General features: G+C 42.8%; 2 pseudogenes; both read right to left on the bottom strand.

The window, feature by feature from the left end:
- The window catches only part of LOC108441817, a 42,238-nt pseudogene extending 31,153 nt beyond the window's left edge, over window positions 1-11,085 (bottom strand).
- A 10,886-nt stretch (window positions 11,086-21,971) lies between these two features.
- Window positions 21,972-24,108, bottom strand: LOC108413458 (annotated as a pseudogene).
- Window positions 24,109-24,428: the final 320 nt, after the last annotated feature.

Genomic DNA, 24,428 nt, shown 5'->3' with positions numbered 1-24,428 from the left:
TGTCCAGTGTACAGCAAGAGGGTGTGAGAATGGAGCAACGTCCTGCATAAACCTTGTGTAAGCAGACCCTGAGGAATACAACTATCCAGGGCTGGGGGTTTGTTGTGCTGTGATAATCTTAAGGCATAAGGTGTTCGCTGGCCGTCATGACTGTTTACCCCTGGACGAGCCACGTGAAGCTCTGTTCTTTTGTGTATGCGAGTCAGTAGAAGAGCTGGTCTGTTCAGACTGGTGTCACATACAGATCACATTGATCACATGAGCAGAGTAGCGAGTAGTTTGTTGTTGAGACCAGAACTTTCTATTCACCCCGGGTTGCTCTGCCAGCAGGTTCTCTCTCCCTATGGCTCTCTCTCGTCTTTAAACCGCTGCAACTGCTTTGTATTTTCTGGTTCAAATTCATTTGGTTCTACGAACTTTTGGAAACAGACCTCCTCCAAGTCCTCCACATACTCTGCCATCTTTCAAAACAGGTAAGAAACCTGTAAAATGCACTGTAAACTAAAGTTGTTGCTGGCCTTCATTGTGTTGAATGGCTGTAGCTACAGGCAAGTAACTACAAAAGGTTGTTAGGTTTTGTGGGAATAGTATGGTTTTAATAAGTTAACAAGGCAAGCTCTAGTGGATTTCTTATGTTCTGGTGTCTGAAACGCGGGGGAGCGATGATGAGGCGGATGCATACGCTCAGAGAAACAAGATTTACTAGGGGCAAATCCATAATCAGGGTCTAAATAGTCCAGGATCAAAGAGCCAACACAGAGAGATCGAGAGACAGACATGACAAAAAGGAACACAGACTAAACTCACAACGGAGGCCAGAAGAAACAACACCATACAAAGACCAGCAAATAAATACAAGAACAACAAGGGTTAACAAGACACAGGTGAAAGCAATCAAGGGTGAAGTCTAGAAACAAGGGGGCAGAACAGGGAAGAATCAAAGCAAGGAAGCACATGGACAAGACCAGAAGTAAACAAAATCACATGGAGGACTGGGAGGGGCCAATCGCGACACTATCATATATTTAAGATGTCTATCTCAGCACTGTATAGGGACCTGGAAACCTGGCCTGAAAATTAGACCCCACAATAGGTAATAGCATAAATAGTACCTGATCTTCTTCACAAGAAGTGTCTTGAGTCCATGATTTGTGTACGTTGTCCACCTCTGTCTAAGAGTTACCCATACTTGCCTATTAAATTCACACACCTCATAGAGTCTCCTACAAATATGGCTGATGTAACCGAAAAATATTGTTCCAATTATTTATCAAAAGGGACGATGGACCATGCACAGTATGTCCAAAAAAAAAACGTTGGCTAAAACCAATCCTCTCATGATTAGCTACTCTAGCTGCTAAAAATAACCAGGGCAATCCAATTTACCAGTCTTCACCAATCTGGACACAATAATCTCATAGTATGGATTGAGCATCTGATGGAAGCACTCCACTACTCCCTGACTCTGGGCATGATATGCAGTAGATTTATTGTGTTTTTTATTAAGTGACTTTAAAATTTGACCAAATATACTGGAAGTAAAATTAGGCTCGATATACCAAAAACTGAAGCAAACTGAGTCGAGGTTTGGCAGTAATTGCATGAATAAACTGCAGGATGTCTAGTAGCCTGACACATTACAGTTAGCAGATACTTGTTGCCCACTTTAGACCTCAGCAATGTATCAACACAATCCACAATAAGATGCTCAAATGCCTTATAACGGGAATCGGTGCAGTTTGAACACTTGGTTAGGTTTTGCACTTAACTGTCAAGCATGCCATGATTTAGTATTAGCAGACAAATCCCTTTTAAGCCTTTCATGCTTAGCTAGCTGACACTGAGACTGAACAAACAGGCTGAATAAAGAGAGACTGAGACTAAACAAACAGGCTGAATAAAGAGACACTGAGACTGAACAAACAGGCTGAATAAAGAGAGACTGAGACTGAACAAATAGACTGAATAAAGAGAGACCGAGACTGAACAAATAGGCTGAATAAATAGAGACTGAGACTAAACAAATAGGCTGAATAAAGAGAGACTGAGACTAAACAAATAGGCTGAATAAAGAGAGACTGAGACTAAACAAATAGGCTGAATAAAGAGACACTGAGACTAAACAAATAGGCTGAATAAATGAAAATGCAGTTTATTTATGGCTTGCATGTGAAATGTGGTGTGAAATGCTCAAAATAAGCCGCCACCACAGTCAATTAGTCATATGTGAACGAAACAGGCCTACTGAGTAACTTTTCTTCAGACAAATGTATGATAAGTAAAGGAAAGGTAATGTGTAGCCTGGGTTAAAAATCTGTTTATTGTTTATAATATATGTAAAATATTCTCTTGTGTTTACAGTTCATTTAAAACACACACGCTTACTTTTGTTAGAATATGATCCGGTTTCTTTAAGAGCAGAGCTCCCCCCGCAAAGCTAGGTTGGAACGTACTAGCTCAACATGTGCTTTCTGCCAGCACGTTAGAGTAACTTTTATCTCATTGGTTTAGTCCGTATAACTAGCCTATGGTGGCGCTCTGGGGGTGGGACTTAGAGAGACGGGAGAGTGAGCGTGATCGAGAGCGGGAGACGCGGAGTAGCGACGAACGGAGAGAGACGGGAGATAGCAGTAGCAAGGAGGTTTGGAGAAAGTTCTGTGAAGTTCCAGAGAGTCCTAAAGCTTGTAGCTTTATAAATTGTTCTAGCTGAGATCAGTGTACAACTGACAGTGGACTGATTTAGAGTAGTAAAGCCACAGTGAAGGAGTTTTGCTGTGTGCGCTCTGTTAGCTGCTTGATTAGCTACCGCTGCTAACTCTGAGTACTGGAGGTCTGTTCACTGGTGCTTCGAGGGAGGACATTAACCAGATAGCGTTCTGAACTGCCGCGTTGTTCAGAGTTCCTCTGGCTCCGAGGGAGGTCCTGCTCTGCTGCGTGCTGTTCCTGTCGTGAGTTGTGTGAGACTGCCGCTATTCCGACCACTGCTCCACTAGCTACCAGAGGTAACCTTGTTTTATTTGGCTGTACGAGCGAAGAGGCCATTTTCTGTTTTTACGGCCACAACGTACCCGAGCAACGACACAGGCCTGCAACGAAGGGTGTGTGTGTGGGCCCACATTTAGTTCTGAGTTTTGTTTATTAAGTTACTGTGAAGCTAAAAGATGCTATTATTAATCTGTTAAGTTTGTATTAGAACTAAGTTTGGATACTGCAATTGAAAAGTGAGTCGTTTAGTTGTTATCTAGAGTATTCTATATACATATATATTTTTGTATATTTTTTATTTGACAAAGGGATATATTGCATTATTATTACTACATATGTACCTATTTTTTATATTGAATATAATTATATCGACTCTATTATACTTGTCATATGCATTTACTTTAGGAGGTTTTGAGATTTAAGTTATGCTAAAAGCAAATCAGCCCATCTATCATAACTGCTAATAGCATCAGGTTTATAGGAATAATATAGCAGTTTGACATAGTCAAGAGTTTCTTAAAAGAACCCGCAGCCCCTCGTTTTAGTAACTTTCATCCAGAGACAAGGGGAAGGGAAGCGAGGGCGCTACAAATGCAAGAAAGAGAGAGCACATGTTTGCAACCTACTTAACTTGATCTGCTTTTCTTTATATACATACATAAAGAAATATATTTATATTAAGGAATACATTCATATATAATAAGTATCTTCCTCGGTCGTCTGCCTTCACACACATATCAACTTGAGTGACATCCCAGCCTTAATCTATAGGGTTTAATATGATGTCGACCCACTCTTTGCAGCTATAACAGCTTCACCTCTTCTGGGAAGGCTTTCCACAAGGGTTAGGAGTGTGTTTATGGGAATTTTTGACCGTTCTTCCAGAAGGGCATTTGTGAGGTCAGACACTGATGTTGGACGAGAAGGCCTGGCTCACAGTCTCCACTCACATTCATCTCAGAGGTGTTCTGTCGGGTTGAGGTCAGGACTCTGTGCAGGCCAGTCAAGTTCTTTCACACCAAACTCACTCATCCATGTCTTTATGGACCTGCTTTGTGCATGGTGTGCAGTCATGTTGGAACAGGAATGGGCCGTCCCCAAATTGTTCCCACAAAGCTGGGAGTATGAAATTGTCCAAAATCTCTTGGTGCTGAAGCATTAAGAGCTTAAGGTGATTGGAACACCTGAATTCAGTGATTTTAGATAGGTGAGTGAATACTTTTAGCAATATAGTGAGGAGGGCCTGGGTTCGATTCCCCGGCCAGGTGACCAGGGTCGTCTCTGTGTGGAGTTCTCATGTTCTCTCTGTGTCTGCATGGGTTTCCTCTGGGTTCTCCGGTTTCCTCCCACAGTCCAAAGACGTGTACTCAGGCCAATTGGACATGCTACAGTGCCCCTAGATGTGAGTGTGTGATTGTGTATGTCTGTCTGTCTGCCCTGTGATGTACTGGCGACCTGTCCAGGGTGTATCCTGCCTCCGCCCAATGACCGCTGGGATAGGCTCCAGCACCCAGATATATATATTAATATACATACTATATTGCCAAAAGTATTAGTAGTAGTTCTTAAAACATGTATTATATTGTGAGCACAAAGCAGGAAAGAAAATACCAGATCAATAAAATATTATTAATTAGATGATATTGGTAACACATTTTGATCAGTGCATAAACTCTTCCAAAAAGAATAGACTCTTTTAAATGTGTGTGGGGCGGAGATGGAGATCTTTCATTGTTTACTTGTAGCAAACATATCCAGTCACGTGGAGGCTGTACTTCAGCCTGGTTCTCTCTCACTATGAATTATTTACATGCTTCAAAATGGTGCTATATTACAGCGACCAAGAGGGAGATAATAGGAAGGAAGTAAAATAGGAAGAAATTCTGAGACACACAACTTAGTAATCAAAAACTTTTACTTTTATGGTCTTCAGGGTGGATTTTGAGAATGACCTGACTGATTGTTGTTATGTGAACATGAGGCAGAATGGAAATGAACTCCGATATGTTGTATTAATATAATCAGGTAAAATATGTTCTCCATTATTTGATTAATTAGGACGCCACTGTATCTGCGTGTGTGTCTCAGAGTTGAGCCGCTAGCGGGAAATGATGGTGTAAACAGACGGGTGAAAACCCCCTGCTGTCAAAACAGTTCACACCTCTGTACAAAGATGGCAGTGCTTAGATAAAATAAACAACTTCAGCTTTCAGTTGTAAAGGACTTTGAATGAAAACAGTGTTTGAAATGTATATAAATAAACTGGCCTTGCCTTTCCTTTCTTCATATTGTAGCGTCTAGGCAAAGAACAAGTAGAAGGCAACATTGTTCATGTGGGCAAATGCTCTTTTATTGAACAGGCTGTCCAGTGATATTTTAATCTGGTATTTTGACATAAATTGTAATGGCTGTATTGATTTAAAAAACAATAATGTGGTGGGTCGACCAAACCACCGAATAACAAACACATCAAGAGTTAAGCTCAGCAGTTTTCATTTCTGACACGGCCTTTACAGCTTTGAGGCCTGACTGTTTTTGTAGATGAGCGCCTAAAGGCAGGTTTGCACTGTGTGATAATCATCATAATGCTCTTTGTAGACAAAAATCACAAAGTGTGAACAAACTCATTGATCACTGATAAAAATCTGTGGTCTTTTGGTGGTTGGTGCTCCAAAGTGACTGATTTAATGCCCCTGTGACCAAAGACAGCCAACGATAAGGTGTCAGAAATACTGATCCAGATTCTCTCAATGTGACCAGTGGCACTAAAACAGCCAATAAAGAGAACCATGGAATGATGTGTGTATCTGTCAGTTTTCAAAGAATGAGCTGTGGTGAAGCAGCGGAGCTAGCTACTGCATAGAGGACAGGAAAAAAGCCTGCTGATCAGTTTTCTGTGGGGAATTCAACTTAGCCCTTTCCCCCAACCAAGAACAGATTCCAGCCTCTTTCTCAGCTAATTCCCTCTCCCTGCTTTTTTTCCGAGTATACAATCGCCCACTGAATGACGACTGTCTGTCGAGCCCTCCTACCACCTACTTCAGACCAGCTGCCCACGCCCCAGCTACCACCCCCTGCCTTGGACTAGCTGCCCACCCTACACTGATGTTCTCATAGACTCCCAGCTATTCCTACTACCAATACTACTGCTATTAATATTAGTAGTATAATCACTTGTAGGTAGTTTGACCAGAGGAGGATGGGTCCCCCCTGGTGAGCCTGGTTCCTCCCAAGGTTTCTTCCTCAGTTCTGATGGAGTTTTTCCTTGCCACTGTTGGCTGCAGTATATGACTAGACTGATGCTTATACTACCTAATCAGTCTTATTCAGAGCTTTTGTGTTATTATTGTAGCATTTGACTTCAATAATTTAAAGAGATGTGATGTTAGGTATACCTGGGAAGACAGAGACAGCAGAAAGATGAGACAGGAACTGACTAGAGTGAGGTGTGGGAATAGAGGCGCGGTTTTTAATGAGTACAGAGGATGTACATTTACAGCGTTTGGCTGACGCTCTTATCTAGAGCGACTTACAATTTGATGATATTATATAGGTAGACCAAGGCGATGTTAGGAGTCTTGCCCAAGGACTCTTATTGGTATAGTGTAGGGTGTTTGCCCAGGTGGGGATTGAACCCCAGTCTACAGTGTAGAAGGCAGAGGTGTTAACCACTACACTACACCAACCAGGACATCTGCTCTTTGTACAAACTCTAGAATCTGCAGCCCATTTTTAATGGAAAAGTTGAAGGAAAGAAACTCTGAAGGATGCATTGGGCCATCTGCAGTGGTGGACAGTAAGTAAATGTAATACGTCACTGTACTTAACTAGTGTTTTGTGTATCTGTACTTTACTGAAATTTTTACTTTTTCCATTCACTCCACTACATTTCAGAGTCTAATATCTGACTTTTTCCTCCACTACATTTTCTCTGTCGTTCCTTTTGGTTTCTGTGTGTATAAAAACGTAACGTCAAAACGAAAGAAGCGCAAAGCCAGAGCACCAATCAGGGCACAGCGGTCTCTTTGTTTAGAGCTGGTTTTGACCTGTTGGTCCAACATCAGCGCAGCAGCGTTAAAATTTGGAGTCTCTATGTAAAGAGTTACACTGGAGTATTTTCACCTAATAATTACTCTTTTAGTACTTTTACTTTATACTTAAATACATTTGAAGGCAAATACTTTAGTAATTTTACTCAAGTGGAGGTCTAAAGGGAGGAATTTCTACTTTTACTGGAGGAATATTTTACCTTTGAGGGGTACCTTTGAGGGGAAGGGTACTTGACCATGCTTGATAGCAGTAGCACAGAATATGGTCTTGTGGTTGAGAAAATACATCTCTGAAAGAGCATGTAAATAAAGGAAGTAGACCAACGCCCGTTCACACTGTTTATTGCAAACGTGATAAATAATTGTTGCAATGTAACACAATGATGAAGATAAACAAGACCTTAAAGGGGTTTTTTTTTTCAAAAATTGAAAAATTCTGCCTATTACAGTTGTTAAAGTCATTCAATGTCATTTTAATATGAAATAGTTTATTGTAGAGGTTCATATTTCTTCGATGCTAAATGGTTGGTTGCAGAGATTTCTTTATAGTGGTGGCGATAGGAACCAGGGGTCACAATGCTTTATTTTACTATCCAAGATCACCAGTGTGTTGTGAGTTTGTATGGTGATGATTGGAAAATAGTGGAAAATATTGCCTCACAGGATTTTTCAAAGCACATTTTAGACCAAAATATTTTCAGAGCTATCTTAATACAACGTGTCTGACATTGGGCGGTATATCCATCCATCCATCCATCCATTATCTTCCGCTTCTCCGGGGTTCGGGTCGCGGGGGCAGCATCCTAAGCAATGAGGCCCAGACCTCCCTTTCCCCAGCCACTTCCACTAGCTCTCCAAGGGGGATTCCAAGGCGCTCCCAGGCCAGCTGGGCGATATAGTCACGCCAGCGTGTCCTGGGTCTTCCCCGGGGTCTCCTCCCACGTGGACTTGCCTGTGACACCTCCTGAGGGATCTTATTCTTTCGGTCATTGCCCAAAGCTCATGACCATAGGTGAGGGTGGGAACGTAGATCGACCGGTAAATCGAGAGCCTTGCCTTATGGCTCAGCTCTTTCTTTAACACAACAGACCGGTAAAGAGCCTGCATCACTGCTGACCCAGCACCAATCCGCCTGTCAATCTTCTGCTCCCTTGTACCATCAGTCGTGAACAAGACCCCAAGATACTTGAACTCCTCCACTTGAGGCAAGAGCCTATCCCCGACCCAGAGAGGGTTCTCCACCCTTTTCCGCCTGAGAACCATGGTCTCGGATTTGGAGGTACTGATTCTCATCCCGGCCGCTTCACACTCGGCTGCAAACTGATCCAGCGAAAGCTGAAGTTTGCGGCCTGATGTCCCCAATAGGACCACATCATCTGCAAACAGCAGCGATGTGACCCTGAGGTCACCAAACCGGACACCCTCCATCCCCTGACTGCGCATAGAAATTCTATCCGTAAAAATGATGAATAGAATCGGTGGGATTCTCTCACTGGGAACGAGTCTGACTTAATGCCGGCCATGCGAACCAAACTCCTGCTTTGTTTGTACAGGGCCTGAATGGCTCGTAGCAAAGAGCCATGTACCCCGTACTCCCAAAGCACCTCCCACAGAATACCCCGGGGAACACAGTCGAATGCCTTCTCCAGATCCACAAAGCACATGTGGACTAGTTGGGCAAACTCCCATGAACCCTCTAGAATCCTGGAGAGGGTGAGGAGTTGGTCCAGTGTTCCATGACCAGGACGGAACCTGCACTGCTCCTCCTGGATCCGAAGTTCAACTATAAGCCGGACTCTCTTCTCCAGTACCCCTGCACAGAGCTTATCAGGGAGGCTGAGGAGTGTGATTCCCCTGTAGTTGGAACACACCCTCCGGTCCCCTTTTTTAAAAAGAGACACCACCACCCCAGTCTGCCAATCCAGTGGCACCACCCCCGATGTCCACGCAATGTTGAAAAGGCGTGTCAGCCAAGACAGGCCCACAACATCCAGAGCCTTGAGGAACTCAGGGCGGATCTCATCCACCCCTGGAGCCTTGCCACCAAGGAGCTTCTTAACTACCTTAGCGACTTCGGCCTCAGTAATGGACAAGCCTATTCCCATGTCCCCAGACTCTGCCTCCTCACCGGAGAACGTGTCGGTGGGATTGAGAAGGTCCTCTTCAGTTAAAGTCAGCAGCACACCATCTCCACTATATACAGTGCTAGTGGCACACTGCTTTCCCCTTCTGAGTCGCCTGAAGGTTTGCCAGAATCTTTTCGGAGCCGACTTAAAGTCACTTTCCAAGGCCTCACCAAACTCCTCCCATACACGGGTTTTTGCCTTGGTGACGACTGAAGCCGCAGATTGCTTGGCCTGTCGATACCTGCCAGCAGCCTCTGGTGTCCCACAGGCCAACCATGCCCGGTAGGACTCCTCCTTCATCTTGACGGCATCTCTCACCTGGGGTGTCCACCACAGGGTTCGAGGATTACCGCCCCGACAAGCACCAACTACCTTACGGCCACAGCTACAGTCAGCCGCTTCAACAATGGAGGAACGGAACATGGCCCATTCTGAGTCAATGTCCCCCACCTCCCCCGATATCTGGTCAAAGTTCTAACGGAGGTGTGAGTTGAAGATCAATCTGACAGGTTCTTCTGCCAGACGTTCCCAGCAAACCCTCACTATACGTTTGGGCTTGCCTGGTCTGACTGGCATCTTCCCCCACCACCTGATCCAACTCACTACCAGGTGGTGATCAGTTAGAATAGAATAGAATTCAACTTTATTGTCATTGCGTATGTCACAGGTACAAAGCAACGAAATGCAGTTTGCATCCATCCAGAAGTGCTTAGCAGCAATATAAATATTTATCTTACAATGTACAGTAATTATAGTATATACAGGTTAAAAAAATATGAGGGGGTATGAACATGAAGGAGGTTATACAGGTTATAAACAAGAATGTACAGGTTATAAATATGAGGGGTATAAGTACTATGAACAGGTTATAAATATGAGGGGGTATAAAGTACTATGAACAGGTTATAAATATGAAGGGGGATAAGTATGTACTTATGAAAAGGTAGAGTATTTACACAGTATATACAATAATGGGCAGTATATACAGCAGATGTAAGTGCCGGTAAGTGGTGTTGAGTGGTGTGTAAGTCTGTGTGTACAGTCCATTGTTATTTAGATGTCAGGAGGCAGAGTTCAGGAGTGTGACAGCTGTTGGGAAGAAGCTATTACGGTACCTGGTGGTCTTAGTCCGGAGGCTCCTGTAGCGCCTCCCAGAGGGCAGGGGGGTGAAGAGTCTGTGTGCTGGGTGACTGGGATCTTTGATGATTTTCCCAGCCCTCTTCAGACACCGCTTCCTGTAGATGTCCTCTATGGCAGGAAGTGGTGCACCGATGATGCGCTGGGCAGTTTTCACCACCCTTTGCAGTGCCTTCCGGTCTGAGGCAGAGCAGCGCCCGTACCATACTGTGATGCAGTTGGTCAGGATGCTCTCAATGGTGCAGCGATAGAAGTTCACCAGGATGTCTTGAGGACAGGTGATTCATCCTCAGCCTCCTCAGAAAGAAGAGGCGCTGGTGAGCCTTCTTTACCAGCTTGGAGCAGCTGGTCGTCCAGGTGAGATCCTTGATGTGGACACCAAGGAACTTGAAGCTGTTCACACGCTCCACTGCCGTCCCCTTGATGTGGATGGGTGGATGTGGGTCAGCATTCCTTCTGAAGTCCACAATGAGCTCCTTAGTTTTCTCAGCGTTGAGCAGAAGGTTGTTAGTGTCGCACCACTCAGCCAGACCATCCACCTCCTCCCTATAGGCTGTCTCATCGTTGTTTTTGATGAGGCCAAGCACCGTGATGTCATCCGCAAACTTAATGATGGTATTGGAACCATCGACAGGCTTGCAGTCATGGGTGAAGAGGGAGTAGAGGAAGGGACTCATCACACAGCCTTGTAGTACACCGGTGTTTATGGTGATGGTGGATAAGCAGTGGTTGTCCCACCGGACATGTTGGGGTCGGTTGGTCAGGAAGTCCAGTAACCAGTTGCACATGAGAGAACTAATACCCAAGTCTGTGAGTTTTGTGATGAGTTTTGAGGGGATGACTGCTTGGTACCACAGCACGGGCCAAGGACAGGTTGAATATGTCCGTCAGCACTCCTGCCAGCTCACCAGAACATGTTCTGAGAACACGTCCAGGGATGCCATCAGGACCCGCAGCCTTGTGGGCTTTAATCCTGCCCAGCTCCACTCCTACGTCGGTGGGAGAAAGAGTCAGTGGTTGGTGGTCTGCAGACACATCTGCCTTGGTTGCAGTTGTTGGGTTCCCTTCCTCAAAACGAGCATAGAAATTGTTGAGCTCGTTGAGGAAGGAAACATCAGAGGAGGCGGGGGAGGGGTTGGTGGTCTTGTAATCTGTCATAATCTGGAGTCCTTGCCACATACGCCGGGGATCGGAGTTGGAGAAGTGTTCTTCTACCTTCCCTTTGTAGTGGTGTTTGGCCTTTTTGATGCCAGTTGACAGCTCAGCTCCTCTCTTTACCCGAGTGTCCAAAACACATGGCCGCAAGTCCGATGACACGACTCCAAAGTCAATCATTGAACTGCGGCCATGGTGCCGCAGGGTGTCCTGGTGCCATGTGCATTTATGGACATCCTTGTGTTCAAACATGGTGTTTGTGATGGACAAACTGTGGTTTGCACAGAAGTCCAAAAACTGAATACCACTTGGGTTCAGATCAGAGAGGCCATTCCTCCCAATCACACCACTCCAGGTCTCACTGTCGTTGCCCACGTGAGCGTTAAAGTCCCCCAGTAGGACAATAGAGTCTCCAGGAGGAGCACTTTCAAGCACCCTTCCCAAGGACTCTAAGAAGGCTGGGTACTCTGAACTGCTGTTCGGTGCATAAGCACAGACAGCAGTCAGGACCCGTTCCCCAACCCGAAGGCGTAGGGAAGCTACCCTCTCGTCCACCGGAGAAAACCCCAACATACAGGCACCGAGTCGAGGGGCTATGAGAGAGCCCACACCTGCCCGCCGCCTCTCACTATGGGCAGCTAAAGAAAAGAATAAAGTCCAGCCCCTCTCAAGGAGATTGGACCCAGAGCCCAAGCTGTGTGTTGAGGTGAGCCCGACTATATCTAGCCGGTATCTTTCAACCTCGCTCACCAACTCAGGCTCCTTCCCCGCCAGTGAGGTAACGTTCCAAGTTCCAAAAGCACCGAACCCCTACTACTGCCCCTCCCATTGGTGGTGGGTCGATGGGAGGGGGGACTCATGTAACTCCTTCGGGTTGGGCCCGGCTGGGCACCATGAGTAAATGCCCGGCCACCAGACGCTCGCTGCTGAGCCCCTCCCCCAGGCCTGGCTCCAGGGGGAGACCCCATGGACCCTCACAGAGCAGGTACTGTTTGGGTGGTGAATCATTCTCAGCACTGCAGTAACCCTGACGTGGTGTTGGTGTGTTAGTGTGTGTTGCGCTAACACAATAGCAAAATTAATAAAGATTTGACTATTAAGATTGATACATTTTTGATAAATAAGACTTGATAATTAATATACAGCCGTGAATGAAAATAATAAAGAGCCTCTCTTTGGACATGAGTGCTCAGATTAACAAATAATGAGTTCTGTGTGGGGTGACTACACAATGTAGGGTTGATATAGAGCATGCAGTGACTCCGTCAGGCCGAGCTGTTACATCCTAACTAAAAGACGGAAGCACAGACTCCCTAAGATGTCAGCGCTCCTCCATTCCACCATCAACAAACCTGGGTGAGAGCAGTGGGATGACAGCACCAACATCTCAGTTCATCATAATGCTCTATGTCCAAAAACGTCCTGGTCTGCACCTTTTATGTCAGAGGAAAACTAATCAACAAAAGCTTGACTAAGCAAGTAGCCTAGACTTGAAATCTGACACCACAATAGAGCTTTTGAAGCCAATTTATTGAAACCAACTGGAAGCTAAAGAGAGTAGAATCCTAACTGGTGCAAATGTAAAGGTGTTTACAAGGAATTGGGAGTTGCTGATAAATCTCCCAACCAAATCATGCCAGAATATATAAATATATGTACATACAGAATGTATGTATTCAATGAGTCACTGAATTTTAACCCCTTAAGTCACTCTCAGAACTACAGGCCTTTAGCTTAACAAAGCAGCTGCATGGTAATTACCAAATAATTTATAGTACACACATCGTCTAAGCCGGTTATCCTTCTGGCTCGTGGGTCATTTATAGTAGTTATGGAACAAATATAATTAATAACTTAATAACAAACCTTCAGCATATGGGATTTTTTATTTCCATGCCCTTACATTTTGGGAAGGACAGAAGCATCACTGATGAGAGGCTCAGCTCTCATAAAGCACAATGTGCTATTTTAATGTGATAATTGCACCCCCTTGTGGAGCGAGTGAGGTACAAGCCAGTCCATAATATCTTAAAAACCCCACTACATTTCATGGAACTGCAAACCAGTTTCTTCCACAGATTTACCTTTTGACTTCTCTGTAGTACAATACTTAAGCTCAGCTTATCTGTAAAATCATCACTTGTATTGCTTTTAATGGTTTTCTCAGATGGTTTAACTCATCCAGCATCTCCTTTCCCTACACTGCAAAGCCTCCTTTATACATCGTTCTGTTTATCAGGGAGTTACTCCACAAGCCTGGAACAAATGCAGCTATAATGCCTAATCCTAAAATGGACTGTCTAGGAGAGCCTGTCTTAAGATCTTCATTGACTTGCTTTGTGATGAAAGTCAAAGAATCACTAGCAACATTTACAGGTAGCCTAATAATCTGTTAATAATCCGACTAATAGCTCAACCAGAATAGAACACGTCTATGTAAACACCTCAGTTGGAATAGTCTAGTCCGATTGAGGCCATTCAGAATACAATTTCTACCCGATTGAACAAGGTGGGTAATCCTATAAATAATCTGTTAAATAGAAGAATAATATCCATGTAAACGCCTGTATGGGATTACATTCCCTATCGGAAAGTTTAAATCCATTCTGCAAGTTGAAATTTTATACCGTTCAACACAGCAGAACAACTCTGCAGAAACTGGTCTGCAGAGGAGACGGAGTTTATGCTCTGATCTGTAAAAGACGGTGGTGGGACGGAAATCCAGCTTACGTGTCTCAGAACACGACGTCTTCCTCCCGGCCTTCTTTAATAAGGACATGTGAAGGACGTTTTCCTGAGTCCGACGTCATTTTAAAAGCAATTAAAAACAGAAGCACTGCTCACTGCTCCTCATCTCATGCTGACTGGACCTCACGTGATGCTCACTGTCATGGTAAGTGGTTCTCCACGCTTGTGCTTCATTTAGCGTCGGATTACTTTTAGCGTGGATGTAAACAGATTTTCCACCAGATTATTGAATAGAGCAAGAATAAACACCTCAGTCTAAATCTGTAATTGGAATATAGTCAATCAGATTGGCAAAAATCTTTGTGTCACCAGTGTCACTAACACCAGCTGAACAGAAAGGTGGATGAGTCCAATTTGTCATTTGGATACTGGATCAAACCTTAAGATGCTCCTAAATCACAAACTGGCTTTACATCTTTTAATATGCTGCTTATTAATGTTTCCATCAGCCTAATAACTGGCTTCAGATCTCATATTCTGTTGGTGTTCATACCTTAGGAGGGGTCAAAAATGAAAAAGTGCCATCCTACAAGTACTTAATGAGATAATGAGAACCTAGTGAAGAAACTGAAGGTTTGGCTGGGTTTTTATTATCGTAATAGGACCTGCCTGGATTTAGCAGCTCGGAACGGCTTTTGCACGCTATGTCCTTAAGTGTTTTGTTTTAGACTAGGTGGATTTAATTTACATGCATGCGGACTCCTCTGTACTCCACCGCTTAGAGTCTGTGTATCACAGTTCTCTGTTCTTATCCAGTTCATTGTCCCGTACGCATCTCTGCATACTTTCTGATCTGGTTTCTGGGCACTGATCTGATCTGGTTTCAGCACTGGATGGAAAGGCTTTCTCCTATGTGTAGGTGAACACGTGTAGTGGTGAAACGCCCTCTGTTCAGGTGGTAGCTCACTGAGCAGGCGAGCTACATGTGAGCCACACTGTAGCTCCACTTGTCCCTCCGGGCCTAGAGTCTGAAGCATGCCTACCAGTGACTGAATCTGAAGTACAAACTTCTCAAATGCAGCAGTATCTCCAGGTCTTATATCAGGAGAGTCCACCACCGTAGCATTCTGCTCCAGTGTACTGTGGTGCAGGCTGGCCTATGGTGTTGGGGAGAGTAAGTAGGCATCTGCGATCAGTCTTGCTTTTTTCAACTTCAGGTGATCTACTAACGCCTGGTTTTTAAACAGTTGAATCCCGCCGACTGGTCGAAGGTACTTTAGATCCACCCCGTTCTGTAAGATACAAAAATAATAAAATACTTTAATGATTTCTTAAATAATCAATGGGATTAAACCTAAAAACATTAGTCATTAATCTCTGTGGTACAGCCCACAGCACATACACAGCATTAAATGATTAGAACTCAGCTTAAACAATTCATTTTATTTGACTTTCAATTAGTTTCTTCACAACTTACTTATGTCTTGTGTCATATCTGTATCTCAAATGTGAGTCAAGCCCAAATGTCTCATCTTAAGTACTTGTGGCAGAGGGAGGGACAGATGCTACATTTACATGATGACGAATCTTAAAGGTGCCAAATATAAAATACTGTCTAAATTTGGCACAAATATAACTGTAAAAACACCTAAAGTAAGTTCAGAATCATTTCTGCATGAAGTTTTTCACATCAGACTTTCCTCATGAGCAAAATCCCATGCTAAACAAAGCAGTGTTGGGCGTTTCGAGTCTTTTTGGTCTGTTCATCAGGGCCATTCTTTTGGCTCTCAGATTTCTTTGTTAGCTTGATGTTTTTCATAACTACATGCCTAAAGTTTCCCGTGCATGTTACTGTCATGAATGAGGGGCTTTATATGCAGAATACATGCACGAGTTCCAGTATATGAAAGAACTCAACAGACAAATAAACAAGTATAATGGAAAATCAACTATGTGCCACGTCCTAATCGGCATATTTATAAAGTACATACTAAGTGTGCACTACTTGACCGTTAAAGAGCTATGCACTTTCACTATGCAAGTGTGAAGTATCCACACATTCTTGGACGGACTACATCCACTATTTCTTTCCCATTCTTTAACCTGTGAGGCTGAGTTTTACTACCAAAATGATTTTCCTTACAAACATGGTTGTGGTAGTTATGAGGTACGTCTCTGCACTTTATTTGACAGTCCAGTCAAATTTGAAGATGAATTCAATAAGAATAAACAAAAAAAGAGCAAAAAGACGTCAACGAGACCCAAAGACAAACCAGCCTTAAGAGAATGTATAGCTGCAGCTGTGTCTGCACCACAGCACACGATGTCTGTCAGCTGTTCACCAGCTTGACTACTTAACAGTTACACCACTATTTCTGTTACTGCAAATTAGATCGGATTATACTGACAATATTCATTTAGATTAAATTCCTTTAGATTGGAAATATCAACAGTAATGATATGAATGCAGTCTGGAGAGACAGAAATTCCTAATAAATAACACTTTTACCATAATCAGTAAGTAATAAGATTTATGCAAACTGCTTATTTTATGATGCAGTTTGTTATTTGACTCAAAAACGCACATTTCTTATTTACAGACACTTAAAAAATGCCGTTTTGGGTGGTCGGCCTTTAGTGGTGAGCTGGCTCTGAATAAGAATAACAATTTGTATTGTGCAAGGATGCCTGCAATGGTATATTTATGTCTTAGATATGCTTTTCTCATCTTTCACACAAAAATGAATACCCACCCCTTTGTCTCCTGTCCCCTCGGCTCTCCGGCATTGGAAAATTACATCCCTCAGCCTGAATTTCTTCTTCCACTGCAGTGGATTCTTGGGATAGGGCAGTGTGCTGTTTGATGAACGCTGCCTATCTGGACACACAACTATTCTCACAGTATGCATTCTGAATTTTCAGAAGCGGCCATAGGGAAACCACAACACAGCACGGTCACAACAGCAAGATCAGACAAATAGGGCTACTATACAGGGTGACTGCGATAGCAAAGGGGTGGAGCTAGGAAGACAAGTGGGGGTTGAATGGTGGAGGGTGGAGCCAGACGAAGAAAAGATTTCTTAATCATTCTTTTCCTCGCCTTTTCTCCAAATCATCTCCAAAAGGCAGCTCAAACGGGGCTTAACCTTAAGGCTTAATATACCTAACCAAAGATATCATTGGTCAGGTATATAAACTGATTATTCAACCAGTGACCAAAAGATGACACATTTTCATGACGACTCACTGGACTGCTAAAATTCTCCTTCTTCTATCAAGGAATGTATTTATAAACATTCAAGGTCTTTTTGCACTTTTAACCAAAAGTCCTGAGATGGTTAAAAATCCTTTGCATGTTTTCCTTCTCCAGCACCAACAGAAATCATCATCATCATCATCACTTTTATTTATATAGCACCTTTCCCATGCTCAAGGTTGCTTTACAGTTAAAGAGCATCAACACATTAAATAACAACACATCAAACAAAAAGACAACGTAAACATTCAGCCAGACTGTGCAGAGCTTTATGTGTTATAAGGAGAACTTTGTACTGAATACGGAATGTAATGGGCAGCCAGTGAAAAACGGGTGACATGGTCACTCTTTTTTGAAAAGGTGACGATCCCAGCAGCGATCTTATCCCAGCAGTCATCGGGCGGAGGCTGGACACATCCTGGACAGGTCGCCAGTCCATCGCAGGGCAGACACAGTCACTCACACCTAGGGGCAATGTAGCATGTCCTGAATGTTCTATATTTAGGAAAATAAAACAAGTTTCTATGCTTACCTGAGTGTCTTTTTGAAGCTTCAAATGTCTGTCTTGAAGCTGGAGCTGAAATGCCAATGAGTTAAGTTGAGTAAGTTATGCTGAACATGAGAATCAGTCATGTTTAGCAAGGAGCCCCTAGTGTTCGCATGTGGTAGAACCTCATCCCACCCCTGGAAGCTGCAAGCTACATATTGTAGAGACATATTCCGTGCAAACCCTTAGAGGTTGTTGCTACCCGGTCTGCACCCTCTGCCCGATCCCATCGCTTTACAATACAGTATTAGTGGAATAGCTTGAGGTATTTAATCCTAAAACCAGCAGTCTCATGCTCGTTCCTACTTCAGCACTACTTACTGTACTTAAGTTAGTAATATTAAACTAGGAAAATGTCAGTTGGGTTGCTGTGCAGCTTTCGCCGATTAACTATAGCTTTTATTCTGACATATAATGCACTGTTTGTGTGTAGAAGCTGTTATATAATGAACATGACTTGTACTCCACTGCTTACCGCATGTGCCGTTACTCGTTACTGGAAATGAAAATGGGACAAACCTGTATATTCGGAATATATCTGAAAATATTCTGAATATATCTAAAGTAATCTGATTTTACAAACCAGTTAGCTACAAAGTCTAAAAATGTGCCATAAAAGAACTGCTTTTGTAAGTGTGTCACGACTGGCCCCTCCCAGTCCATGTGCATTTGTTTTGGTTTTCTACTCCTGCCCCTTGTTTCATGACTCCACCCCTGATTGTCTCCACCTTTTTGTACCTGTCCCTCGTTAACCTTATGTATTTAAGCCCTGTGTTTTCCCCGTGTCTTTGTTTGATCGTGCTGTTTGTTTGATGTATGTTGACAGAACTGTTTGAATCTTTGTTTGTTGTTTGGTGATTAGGATCTGTTTGTGTTTCTCGTCGTGTCTAACTCTCATGCAATCCGTGTTGGCTTATTGACCCTGGACCGTCTCGACCCTGATTTTGGATTTGCCCTTAATAAATCTCGCTTATCTCAGCACTTGCGTCCGCCTCTTCGCTCCACGTTACAAAGTATAAAAGCTTTACATGTTCCAAAGGTTCTTCACGCTCAAAAAGTGTTTTTTTTCTATAGCAGTGATCAATTAGGTTAGACTAAAATAGTGTAATGTGCCAGAAAAATAATAAAAAAGTGAGAAAAATAATAAAAGCTAGTTAAAATATGTTTTTAGAAATATATTAGTTTTTTCAGAACGCTGGAAAATATTTATTGGTAATGTGTTCTAGAATGAAAGGTTGCTCTTTTTTAACTGTCATATGTGCAGTATGGAGAAGGCAGAATTGGATGGTCTCAAAGTGTGATTTTAAGCATAGCAGACATTCAAAGATGAGTGAAGGTGCTAAACCAGTACAGTTGACTGGCCTAGTTGTGAAAGAAACAGGCAGCCAGTGTTGTGAAGCTAAAACTGTCTGAGATAATCACAAATCACATGTGTTTGTGTTCTTGCTCCCGAATTTTGCACAAGCTGTAGTGTACAGTGCTGGAGTTGGCGTCCTAAACTTCACTTGCATTTCCAAGACCATTAAAGACCACCTTTGCTGGCCCAGGTTTTTTTAAATAGTGAGCACTGGAACAGTGTCAGTAGTTGGGAGCTTTGTGAGTCTTAGGAGAGGTATGTAAATGTCTAGTAGCAAATGTAGAAGCTTAGCGTGAGAACATGAAAGTTAGCAGCCCTGTTTACAATCCACATACAGCCCACTTCACCAAGGAGTTCATCAGAAAGAGTGAGTGGAGAGGTTGACAGAGGTCAGAACAGTACAAGTGGGCTTGCACAAGCAAGAACTGTGGTGTATAGCTTGGTAGTGGACTTCTCTAAAATGTGATTGTACAGAGTTTGTTATGGCCCAGCTCAGCGCTTTTATCATCTTGTCCTAATAGATCTGAAGAGCTGCTGTCGATGGAGTAAAGGGAACACTAACTAACTCTAATCCTTACTTTGAGATGCTGTGCATGTGTTGTCTTTGTAAGCAAAGCTGGACTGTTTTTCACACTTATCTGGCTGAGTTGCCAGTTTGTTTGTTAGCATGTTATGTCTCTGTGGGCCAGTATTGCGTACGGTGTAAAAGAAGACCTCAGGAAAGGAGACTGGAAGATTTGAACCATCTGTGCAAAGCATTTAAAAGCAGAAAAAAAAATCGACAGACAGACACTGATCACTATGCCAGACGGAACAGTCACCACCTGCACGACACCTCATAGTGAATAATTTATGGCCAGGATGACTTTACAGTTTTGCTTCAGTTAAGTCCACAGATAAATCTACAGATACGACAATTTCTTAATCGAACTGGTTTGCGTTTACCTGAAACTCAGAAACTCCACTCACTCAAAAAGGGGGCGCTATTGTCTTATTAAAACTAAGCTGAGCCTCTCACTAGTGGTGCTTCTTGTCCTTGCCAGAATGTAGCAGCATGGAATGTTAAAAATTAAAAAAACTGTTAATTCATTAAATGGAAGGTTTGTTATTCTGTTATGAATTCTATTCTTTCTATAACTACTATAAATTATTTGGTAATTACCATGAAGCTATTTTGTTCAGCCAAAGGTCTGTAGTTATAAGAGAATCACTGAATCATTTAAACATATATAATCTGGTGGATAAGTACTTTGGTTTAATATTTCACCTGCACACTTTTACAGCTCTTGTGTTGGGGGTGTGATTTAGTTGGAAGATTTATCAGCACACTCCCAAATTTTGGTCACGGTAGACTTGGTTTCTTGTGTACAGGTTCGCTTCTGCTGGAAGAATCTCACCGGCACACTCCCAACTCCGTTTACAAGAGCTGCTTGACTGTATGTGCTGCATGAGGTTTTAAACAGGTAAGAGGCCTTTACCTTTGCACCCTTTAGGATTCTACTCTGTCTAGTTCCCTAGGTCAGAGGGCGGGCAATGTACCATATGGTTTTGATTATGGGTAGTGAGGTTTAATGTAGTTAGCTTTTTTAGCAGGCAAGCGTTTTTCTTTGATGCTTTCCACAGTTTGATTCTTCCACTGTGGTACTAGACATCATAACAGTGGTTGGTTTTAGTAAAATAACTTCAGGAGCGCAAACATTGGTCAGTTTTTTGTCAATTCAGTGTTTTAGTGCCACATGGTACTGATCCCACAGTACCCTAGGCAACATGTTGGGTTGTAAATTTGATTTTGGATGTCTTTTTTTTCCCTAAGATTGCTCAGTTTCTAGCTACAGCAGACAGTGGGCTGTTTTTTTAATTAACCTGTCAAGTTAAGATTGTGGCTCAGACACAATCTCAGATTTCAAGTCTAGTATCTACTTGTTTAGTCAAGTCTTCGGTGATTAGTTTTCTCCATTATATATAGAAGGTGCAGTTACATACGTTCATGTTGGTGCTGTCGTCCTGCTGCTCTCACTTAGGTTTGGTGATTGTGAGATCAGTGCTTACATTGTAAGGAAGCCTCATGGCTGTGCTTTAGTACACCTACCTTGTGTCTATTTTATCAGGTCCACTTGTCATATAGGAGACTTTATAGTTCTAAAATTACAGACTGTAGTTCATCTGTTTCTCTGCGTACTTTGTTACCGTGTTCTTTAATGGTCAGGGCCACCTCAGAGCAGGTATTACTCGGATCATTCTCAGCACTGCAGTGAAACTGATGTGGTGGTGTCATGTTAGTGTGTGTGGCGCTAGTGCGAGTGGAACAAACACAGAAGTGCTGGAGTTTTAAAATACCCGAGTGTCACTGTAGTCCACTGTAGTCCACCAACCAAAACCAACCAACCAACCAGCCAACAGCATCCTGTGGGCAGCATCATATGAACATTGATGAAGGACTTGAGGATGACCAACACAAACTCTGTAGCAACAGATGAGCTATCGTCTCAGATTTTACATCTACAAGGAGGATTAAGAAAGTATCTGTGTCTAATAGAGTGGACGATGTGAGGTGGTTGGTCAGTGTAAGGACTTTTTTTTGAAGAAGAAAACAAACTCAGGTCTGTCTTTGTGGATGCTTTAATTAAACCAAAGTGCAACTTGCAAGGCAGTCAAACATTCAGCAAGCAATGGTTAAAATATGAAACCAAGTAAAAGACTTTTTTGTTACATTTATGCAGATGTTCTTAATCTGTGAAACAAGCCAAATACACTAAGCTTTTTAGCATCATAACTGCTGCATAAGGTTTGTATTACTATTTATAACCCTTGAAATAGGGGTTATTGGAGTAATTCTGGGCCTCCTGGAGCTTCCACATATCTTTAGCCAGAATGCCGTTTCTGGACTGGAATATTTTGGCCAGATGGGAGTCCATCGGAGAAGCACTGTAATCTGCACACTTTACACCCTGCAGACTAGGAGCACATTCTACAGAATAGGAGAAAAAGAAGGTGCCATATTGGAAGAAACACGTGTCAGTCACTTTTCCACTTCTCAGGTCAAAGGAGCACTTTCCAAGAAGGTCACTGTTCCAGTACGTGTCTTCATCATATACTTTGAAAGAGAGTTTTTTGCTGATGGACAGCTTGACGGGACCAAACTCAAATGATTCTGTCCAACGAGGATTGTTATTATCTTTAATTACAGCAGTGCGCCTGACCGTGTCGCCGTAACTGACCTCTACAGAGCCGTCTGTTTCAGTCCAGTGATCTCCATATAAACCATTGGCTCGGAGTTTGAAAACCTTCAGTGTGGCTAGACCTTTTTCAACAGCACAGCAGTTGGACAGTATATTTTGACTACTTTCACAAACACAGGCACAACGATCTCTTGCACTATTCTGGTGCCCTATCTTACAGGACCCACAGCAAACCTTTTTTAAGGCGTTGTCACGGATATAATTTTCTACTGCCTTCTTTAGTCTGTTCCTGGCAGGGTGGTTCTTGTTCAGCACTGAATGTAGGGGGTGAAGAGTGTATGTCACAACATCTGGGATGGTCTTCAGGGAATCCAGCCACTGGTTTAGAGAATTTGTGTGCGAGTTCCTGGAGAAAAGGAGATCCTCACCATTGATGTTCCCTCCTACAATCTCTGTCTGTCGCTCATTAAACATTGAGCTGAAATTTCCATCTGTATTCATTTTCTTCTTTAAGTCTCGACAGTGTTGGGATTCTGTACTCAAAGTAGCAGTCTTGTATGTGCCTGATGCTTCCACATCCAAACAGTCTTTGACTGCTGTATCTTTAAGTCCACTCAGTGCTGCTTTACAGGTTCTGATGGCTGTTACTGCTTTCATCTTCCCACCTAAGTCCACTCCTGTGGTATAATGTGTGCCAAACATGTCAATTATGCGTTGATAGGCATGTGAATCATATTCTCGGGGAAGAGACTGCAGAGCCTGAAGAAACTCACAATGCAGTGGGGGTGAAGATGCTATTTTGTAGCTGTAAAGGATTTTTGAAGGTATTCATATCCATTATTTGTATACAATTATAAGTTTTTATTGTACCATTTAGAATTATTTCACAACAAAATGGCTCACCTGTAAAAGCTGCATTTGACAACATGCTTGGTAAAGCTGAAATTGTCCTCCTTTGACTTCTTCATACCAAACTTTGCTTCACGGGAATGAGTTCCTCCTAATGAACCCGAACCCTTAAACATCACATCGAGTCCAGTTTTCCAGTTGTTTGAGATTGAAGAAGTAGAATCGTTCACAAGAGCTTCACTCGACTCAAATCTTGCTGGAGACCTTCATTGAACACTTTGGGAGTGCTCTCCAGAACACCACAGCAGCTGGTGTCTTCTGCTTTGCCTTCTTCAGGTACGCGTTACTGTACATTTTGCAGCTGCCATTCCCAGTGTCCCACTTTTCCATGTCGATTACATAAGACCCTTTTCGCTCCATCTTTACGTCAAAGCCTTCTCCACCAAGGTTGTAGCCAGGAACGAAGTCAGCATTCTTGCAGTCTTCTGGACCACCCAGTTCTGGTTGTTCAGCATTCAGCATGGTGAGAAGTGAACACCAAATCCAACAGCTGAGAAGGTACCGACTCATCCACCCCATTCTGTGAGAACAGAAAAATTAATTTAGTCATTCCTTAAATACTTATTGTGAATAAACTTCTTACAAACGGAAAACTCTTTGTGGTCTGTAGTACAGTCACAGTGTGTATACAACATGCAGCATTAATATTCAGTTTACAAATTTCATTATTTCAACTTACATGTGTCTTGCATCTGTATCTGAGAACTCTGAGATGTGAGTTATGCCAAAGCATGCGCACGTTTAACACTAATGGAAAGGGGAAGGACGTATTCTGTTGGCTTTATTTAGATATCTTTGGTTAGTTACACATTTTATCTCGATATATTTTTGATGCTTCAACTAGTGACCAAAAGATGATGCGGTATCATGATGACTAATCTTAAAGGAGCCCCGTGAAAGATACTCTTAATTAAAATAATACATCGGAAAAGTACCTGAAGAAAGTATTTTGTCTTGCCACACTTTTTACAGTTGCTTTTTATTTATTTACTCTCTTAGACTTCTGAAATCTTCCTTTTTCTGTCAAAGAAAATATTTAG

The sequence above is a fragment of the Pygocentrus nattereri genome, chromosome 27, assembly GCF_015220715.1.
Source record: "Pygocentrus nattereri isolate fPygNat1 chromosome 27, fPygNat1.pri, whole genome shotgun sequence".
In the NCBI taxonomy this organism is placed as follows: Eukaryota; Metazoa; Chordata; class Actinopteri; order Characiformes; family Serrasalmidae; genus Pygocentrus; species Pygocentrus nattereri.
Note: the sequence above shows the minus strand (reverse complement) of the source record. Positions and strands in the feature narration are given on the sequence as shown.